This window comes from Chrysochloris asiatica, unplaced genomic scaffold, assembly GCF_000296735.1.
Source record: "Chrysochloris asiatica unplaced genomic scaffold, ChrAsi1.0 scaffold00043, whole genome shotgun sequence".
Lineage (NCBI taxonomy): Eukaryota > Metazoa > Chordata > Mammalia > Afrosoricida > Chrysochloridae > Chrysochloris > Chrysochloris asiatica.
In genome coordinates, this window is record NW_006408561.1 from 22,313,413 (window position 1) to 22,321,033 (window position 7,621).

Genomic DNA, 7,621 nt, shown 5'->3' on the forward strand with positions numbered 1-7,621 from the left:
CCACCCCCTCCATACACAGAGTAGACAGGGATGGGCAACTTGGACATTGACTACCCAAAATGGAGGGGCTACAAAGGCAAGAAGTGACTGGCTTACAAGCTTTCAAGAGGGAGTCTAGATCCAAAAGGCACAGAAGAAGGTAGAATCTCCACTGAGTAGTATCCAATCTGTTTGGGCAGGACTGATGAAAGGAGATGAAGACAGCACTCATATGGTACAATAGTGAATAATTAATATCAGAATTGACTGTGAGGTTTGGAAATGTAAAGGTAGATGTTTTATAGCAAATGGAAAGAAGTGGTTGACTTTGCTGGGCAGGAGCAGAGGTCCCTGGGACCATCAAGGGAGAAGAGCAGAATACAGGACCATACTCAGAGAAACAGTGATGCCGGAGATGGAAGCACAGACGATGACGTGGAGAGATGCAGTGGCTGGGGACTCTAGACCCAGAGAGGGAGAGGGGCTGTGTGCTGATGACCAAGAGGAAGACTTGTGGGGTGTACCCTTTGGCTGGTTGATGATGAATGGAGGCAATTGTAACCATGGCAATGTAATGATATATGATAGAATGAATGCAAAGCTAATGTTCTCCCATGTAAACGATCACATAATTCATAATAAAAACATTATAAAAAAAGAAAGTCATTACTTATGATGAGACATGAATCCATCACTAAGAGCCTGAGATCAACTGGCAGAGTATGGAATGGAAACATCCTCAATTGTTGGCCAAGACAAAGTCAAAAGTCAACCATCAACTATAAAATTGATGTTTATGGTTTCTGGGATTCTCAAGGACCAGTATTACAACACTATCAGGAAAAAGGCTTAACAATCAGCAGTGCTTGTTACAGTGAGATGCTCCCTGAAGAACTGAAGCCTAAATGTCAGATCTAACACAGAGGCCTGCTATCCAAGGGCTTTTTGATTTATTTAGTATGACAGTGTACCTCCACATACCTCTGCCCACACTGTTGAAACATTGCAAAAACTTTGTTTTGAAGTATTAAAGCATCCTCCCTATAGCTCTGGTCTTGCTCCATTGGACTTTCTCCTGTTTGATCCCTTTAAAGCAGCCTTTCGAGGATGAAGATTCACCTCTGATGAGGTGAAGACAGCGGTGCATTGTTGGCTTGCAGCTCAGGCTAAAACATTGTTTAATAAGGGAATACAAAAGCTTGTTGACAGATGGATAACATGTACTGAAAAGCAAGGAGATTATGTTGAAAAATGATGTATTTTTCTTTTCTAAAATTGATTAAAATACACTCTACATCCGGAGTGTGGATACATTTTAACTCATCCTTGTAAAAAGGTATTTTTACTATTCCTTAAGTGTTTTTTGGTGTTTTTTTTTTTTTTGGTCCTGACTCTAGAAAATGCAAATAGTTTATATCTGTAAAATTAAGGTCTCCTATAAACATAAAACTATAAATCATGGGGAAAAAAATGTTGTTGCTAGTTGGTGTCAAGTAGGTTCTGACTCATAGTGACTCTAGTCCCAACAGAATGAAATAGTGCCTAATCCTGCTTCATCCCAACAATTGTTATGATTAAACATATTTCTGTGGCCACTGTGCCAGTCCATCTTGTTGGGGGTTTCCTCTTTCTCACTGAGCCTCCACTGAAACAACCATGATGTCTTCTCCAGGGACTGGACCCTCCTGACAACATGTTCAAGGCACTAGAAACAAAGTCTTGCCATCTCTGACTTCTAAAGTGCATTCTGATTGTACTTCTTCCAATACAGATTTGTTTTTCTTCTGACAATCTATGGTACTTTTAATATGCTTCACCATAACTCAGATTCATCAGTTCTTCTATCATCTGCCTTATTCACTGTCCAACTTTCACATGCATAGGAGGTTATTGAAAAGACCATGGGTTGGGCCAGGCACATCTTACTTCTCAAAATGACATCTTTGTCTTGAACACTTTAAAGAGGTCTTCTGCAGAAATTTTTCTAATGTAGTACATCCTTTTATTTCTGGACTGCTGCTTCCATAAGTGTTGATAGTGGATTGAAGCAAAATGAAGTCTTTGACACCTTCAATCTTTTCTCCATTGATCTTGATGCTATTTATTGGTCATTTTGTGAAGATTTTTGTTTTCTTTACATTGAAGTGCAATACTGAAGGCTATGATCTTTGATCTTCATCAGTTGTATTTTAAGTCTTTTTCAATTTCAGTCTTCCTACAATCCTGATGCAATGTTTTTGTTCAGATAATCCAGCTTCTTGAATTATTTGCTCAGAATACACCTTGAGTAAGTATGGTGAAAAAGTACAATCCACACACATGCCTTTCTTGATTTTAAGCCATTCAATATCCCCTTTTTCTGTTTGAATGACTGCCTCTTACTCTGTTTACAGGTTCCTCATGAGCACAATTAATTGTCCAGGGATGCAAATTCTCCCAAGTTATCCATTGTTTATCATGATCCACATACCTAAAAGCCTTTGCATAGTAAATGAACCACATGTAAACATCTTTCTGTTATTTTCTGCTTTCAACCAAGATCCATCTGACATCAATAATGATATTCTTCATTCCACATCCTTTTCTGAATCTGACCTAAACTTCTGGCAGTTCCTGGTCATTGTACTGTTGCAGTCATCTTTAAATTATTTTAAAAACTTTTCTACTTGCATGTGATATTAACATTGTTCAATGATTTCTGCATTCCAGTGAGTCACCTCTCTTGGGAATGGGCACAAATATGGATCTCTTCCAGTTAGTTGGCCAGGTAGTTGTCTTCCAAATTTTTTGGCATAGGAGAGTGAGTGCCTCCAGTGTTGCATTTTAATTTGTAGTCCATCAATTCTCTGAATCTTGTTCTTTGCTAATGCCATACAGAGTTTTTATAAGTCAGAACTTCTTTCTGCAGTATAATTGCTTCTTGAGCATATGCTACCTCTTTAAATGACTGAACATTGACCATTTCTTTTTAGTATTGTGACTGCATATATTCCTTCCATTTCCTTTTGATGCTTTCAGTATCATTCAGTATTTTGTCCATAGATTCCTTAACTATTACATATCAAGGATTAATGTTTTTTCCTCAGTTCTTTCAGCTTGAGAAAACCTTTTTTGGTTTTCTAACTCCAGGTCTTTGCACATTTCATTATTTTACTTTTTTGTTTTTGAACTGTCATTTGAAATATTCTGTTCAGCTCTTTCACATCTTCATTTGCTCCATTTTCTTTAGCATCTCTATGCTGGAGAGCAAGTTTCAGAGTTTCCTCTGACATCCATTTAGGTCTCTCTTTTCTTTTCTTCTTCTTTTTTTTTTTTTGTAGGAAACTTTTGCTTTCTTCCTGTAAGATGATGTTCTTGATGTCATCCTATAACCCTTTTGTCATCTGTAATTAGTGTCTAATGATCTCTCTAAATTCAGGTGGGATATGCTCAAGGGCATATTTTGGCTCTAGTGGACTTCTTTTAATTTTATCCAATTTCAGCCTGAACTTGCAATTGGTGATCTATTCCACAGTGTGCCACTGACCTTGTTCTGAATGCTAATATTGAGCTTTTTAAAAACCATTTCTTAAGCATAGATAAAGTCTATTTGATTGCTGTATATTCTATCTTGTGAGGTACATGTAAATAGATTTCTTTTATGTTGTTTAAAAAAGGTTATTTTTTCCGGGAGGCAATCATGTAAGCAAACGTACTGTGTGTCTCAGGGGGCGACGGACTAAAGTAGTGGGCACTGATCTAGAGGAGTTAACAACTGACTGTCCTTTGGTCCCAGCAAATTAGGGCGATGGCCCGGGACCTTCTGCTGCAGTTGCTGAATTGCCACAGGCCTTTGTTGCTCTATTTGCTCAGGAACGAACAACAGGACAATTGGCATTTGCGGTGCCTCCTGGGATCGGTGGCTGAGCCTGCCCAGGTAGTGCAGTCCCAGCAGTTACATGGCAGAAAAGAGAAGAAAGTTCACAGCATTAAAATACAAAAGCTCATTTCCAAAAAAGCGGATCTCCTTTTTTCTCTTTTCTGGAAGTCTGATGCACCTACAGTTTCTGAAGTTAATGAAGACAATGAAGTGATTTGTTTTCGCAGATTGCTATTAGGAGCTCTGGTAGCATAGTGGTTATGAATCAGGCTGCGAACCGCAAGGTCAGTAGTTCGAAACTACCAGCTGTTCCACAGGGACAACGATGAGGCTTTCTGTTCCCATAAAGATTTACAGCCTCGGAAACCCTGTACTGGGTCACTATGAGTTGGAACCGACTCCATGACACACAACCATCACCACCATGCAATCATGTCACCATTAGAGCAATTCATAGGGAGAGCTAGTATGGATCAAAGAGAGCTATTTTTCCGAGATAGTGAGTGTGGTGTTATAGTGATTGGAAGAATTCGTTCCATTCGGGAATTTGGTTTTTTCATGGTGCTGATCTGTTTAGGCAGTGGCATCATGAGAGATATCTCTCACTTAGAAATCACAGCTCTTTGTCCATTGAGAAATGTGCCTTTTCACAGTAACCACGGTGATCCTTTGTCATATTACCAAACTGGCGACATCTCCCAGCTGGGATCAAGGCTATTGACAGATATCATGAAAAGCTTGCAGTATCTCTATAGAGTTCACCACTTCAGCCATTTGTTGTTGTCAGGTGCCATCGAGTCAGAACCGACTCATAGCAATCCCATGCACAGCAGAACAAAACAATGTCCGATCCTGGGCCAACCTCACTACCGCTGCCACACTTGAGTCCATCAATGATGACACCTGGCTGATCCATCTCGTTGGAGGTCTTCCTCTTTTTCTCTGACCATCCACCCTACCCAGCATGACATCCTTCTCCAACGATTGTTTCCTCCGGACAATGTGTCCAAAGTAGGAGAGACGAAGCTTAGCCATCCTGGCCTCCAAGGAGCACTCTGGCTGCACTTCTTCCAAAACAGATCTATTGGTTCTTTTGGCAGTCCATGGCACTTTCAGTATTCTCCTCCAACACCACAACTCAAAGGCATCAATTCTTCTACGATCTTCCTTATTCACTGTCCAGCTTTCACATCCATATGAGGCTATTGAAAACACCATGGCCTGGTATCAGCCATACTTATCTGGTATTAAATTAGGTGTTAATTAGTTCTGAAGAGCTTCCTTTGTACTCTACATCAGGAGGAGTGTTGAACTGAACAGCAACTCTTTGGAGTCTTATGAAAATATTATCCAGAGTTCCATGGGATTTGCCAATCCAGGAGTAGTTGAATTCTTTCTAGGAAAACTAAGAATAGATGAATCTGGCCCACCATCTTTAATGAGAGGCCTGCAAAGCAAACATTTCTCTGAAGATGATAATGCTTCTGCATTGAGAAAGAAACAGTCTGCATCCTGAGCTTTAAAATGTGTGAAGATTGGAGTAGATTATTTTAAGGTTGGATGCTACCTTGATGCTATGGATGACTACAATAAGGCTCTGGAAATAGACAAAATGTGGAAGCTTTGGTAGCCAGTGGAACATTATATGCAACAAAAGGAAGTCTGAACAAAACAATAAAAGATCTCGAACGTGCACTGGTAAAGTGCCCAACTCACAGGAATGCAAGAGAAAATATCTGTGCCAGACACTTGTAGAAAGAGGAGGACAGTTAGAAGAAGAAAAGTTTTTAAATGATGAAAGTTACTACAAAAAAGCTTTGGCTTATGATGAAACTTTTAAAGAAGCAGAGGATGCTTTGCAGAAACTACATAAATATATGCAGAAATCTTTGAAATTAAGAGAAAAACAAGCTGAAAAGGAAGAAAAACAGAAACAAAGAATGTGGACAAAAGTGCAGAAAAGGTGTGTAAGCTCTTAAAAGAGGAAAAAAAGCTTAAAGAAGAAAAAAAGAAAATCAACTTCTTCCTCATCAAGGTTTCTTCTGCTGATGAATCAGTTTCTTCATCATCTTCTTCCTCTTCCAGTCACAAAAGGCATAAAAAATGTAAGAGGAGCCGTTCAGCATCTTCTCGCAGTTCCAAAAGAAATCCATCTAAGGCATCCTCAAGTCAGATAGATGAGGATAGGAAGGATGAGTACTACCCACTTCCCATCAATACTGCAGCATCTTTTCTTAACCCAAAACAGGAAGTGGAGAAACTACTAGAAAAGCAAGATAGGTTACCTTTTCAAAAGACACAGGTAAAAGAGAAAGATAGATTCTCTCTTCATCTTCAGTTGAAATTGCGGATTATTTTGGAGGAAGGTCTGAAGATCCAAGAGATGTCTGTAATAGCTATAAATCTCAGGCAAGCACTAGCAAAACAGAAAAGCCATATAATTCAGAAAGACATTTTTCCAGTAGAAGAGATTCTTGAGAATCCTTCTGTAGGAAGCCCAAGGACAAATTTTAAAATTACAGTTATAAGAGAGTTGACAGGGATGTAAAAGGAAGAAAAGAGCATAATAAAAAGTGGGAGCCAGGTTCAGGGAGATATTCCACTTCACCAGCAAGTTCTGATTATTCTTGGAAGTCACTTGAAAAATATGAAAAATGAACTTACTCTGGATCTCATAATTTTAGTAAACAAATAAAGATATCAATCAAATACAAACCAAAGAAAGTATGAAAGAGTGGAAAATTTGGGGGAAGATCTTTAAATTTAGGTTCCATAAGAAGATGGACTAAATAGCAAAGAATAGTCAGAAAGGAGAGTTTAAAGGAATTTACCTCAAAATTTACTCATTATATTTAATCAGATAGTCGAATTTGAGAAAGAAAAATAAAATAAGCCAAAAAATTAATATGCCAAGGAAATTGGCACCAAGACTTGTTGAAATTCTTTGTGTTTAGTCATAACATTTTAATGCAGAACTCTGCTCCTAAAATTATTTCATATGTGGAAATTTCAAAGAGCAAAATAATTTTATGCTTTTTCTTACATTTAATTTGTTTCAGTGATAGGTACACTTTTCACGACTTGATTTTTAGACTTTGTATGCTATGTTTGTGTACAGTATTTTCTACTCTGATACTTTATTCACTTAACTAATTCTCTGAAACTATTGTTTCTCCGTTGTATGATGATATATGAGAATTCCTGGATCCACCTTATTCTTCATGTTGAATGAGAGAAAATTAAATTTGTATGCTGAAAACTTAGGGGTTGGAAAAAAAAAGGTATTTGTAATGAAGAAGTCTTGCAAAATTCTACCTTGTGATCTCCAGCAGCATTTCTATCACCAGTGCCATATTTTCCAATACTGATCATTGCTCTTTTTTTCCAACTTTCACATTTCAATTTCCAGTAATTATCACTATATCTTGATTATACATTTGAATAATTACTGATCGAAGAAATAGGTAAAGTTATTCAATTTAAACACCACTGGCTTTAGTGGCTAGCATGTAAATATGGATTATACTGATATTGGTGGTCTTCCTTCTTGTGGTCATTGTTGTTACTGCTGTTAAGTATTGTCAGGTCAGTTCCTACTCATAGCAACCCTGTATAAAGTTTTCAAGGAATGACTGGTAAGTTTGAACTGCCAACCTTGCAGTTCAAAATCACCTTGAGATTGTGTGCTTATTTATCCTCTGGTACTACACATAAAAATATTATACTATCACAGAAGCTTTGTACTTCAAGACAGATCTTGAATTCTTCTTCTGGGTAATGAAT

The 7,621-nt window shown here is 38.0% G+C and overlaps 1 pseudogene; it reads left to right on the plus strand.

Annotated features, from left to right (window-relative positions):
* The first annotated feature begins 3,766 nt into the window (after positions 1 to 3,766).
* On the plus strand, positions 3,767 to 6,743 carry LOC102819737 (annotated as a pseudogene).
* The last annotated feature ends 878 nt before the right edge of the window (positions 6,744 to 7,621 follow it).